This window comes from Sapajus apella, unplaced genomic scaffold (assembly GCF_009761245.1).
Source record: "Sapajus apella isolate SASKATOON/1434 unplaced genomic scaffold, GSC_monkey_1.0 scaffold24, whole genome shotgun sequence".
Classification (NCBI taxonomy): Eukaryota; Metazoa; Chordata; class Mammalia; order Primates; family Cebidae; genus Sapajus; species Sapajus apella.
In genome coordinates this window covers 9758501-9759070 of record NW_022436964.1, presented here as the reverse complement: position 1 = coordinate 9759070, position 570 = coordinate 9758501, and positions in this window count along the sequence as shown.

Here is a 570-nt window from a genome sequence, read left to right as displayed (position 1 = left end):
AACAGACCCCAGAGCGTGATGCTCCCCTCCCTGTGTCCATGTGATCTCATTGTTCAACACTCACCTATGAGTGAGAACATGCAGTGTTTGATTTTCTGTTCTTCTGTCAGTTTGCTGAGAATGATGGTTTCCAGGTTCATCCATGTCCCTACAAAGGACATGAACGCATTGTTTTTTGTGGCTGCATAGTATTCTATCGTGTATATGTGCCACATTTTCCCTGTCCAATCTATCATCAATGGGCATGTGGGTTGGTTCCAAGTCTTTGCTGTTGTAAACAGTGCTGCAGTGAACATTCATGTGCATATGTCCTTATAATAGAACGATTTATAACCCTCTGGATATATACCGAGTAATAGGATTGCTGGGTCAAATGAAATTTCTATTTCTAGGTCCTTGAGGAATTGCCACACTGTCTTCCACAATGGTTGAACTAATTTGCACTCCCACGAACAGTGTAAAAGTGTTCCTATTTCTCCACATCCTCTCCAGCATCTGTTGTCTCCAGATTTTTTAAAGATCACCATTCTAACTGGCGTGAGATGGTATCTCAATGTAGTTTTGATTTGC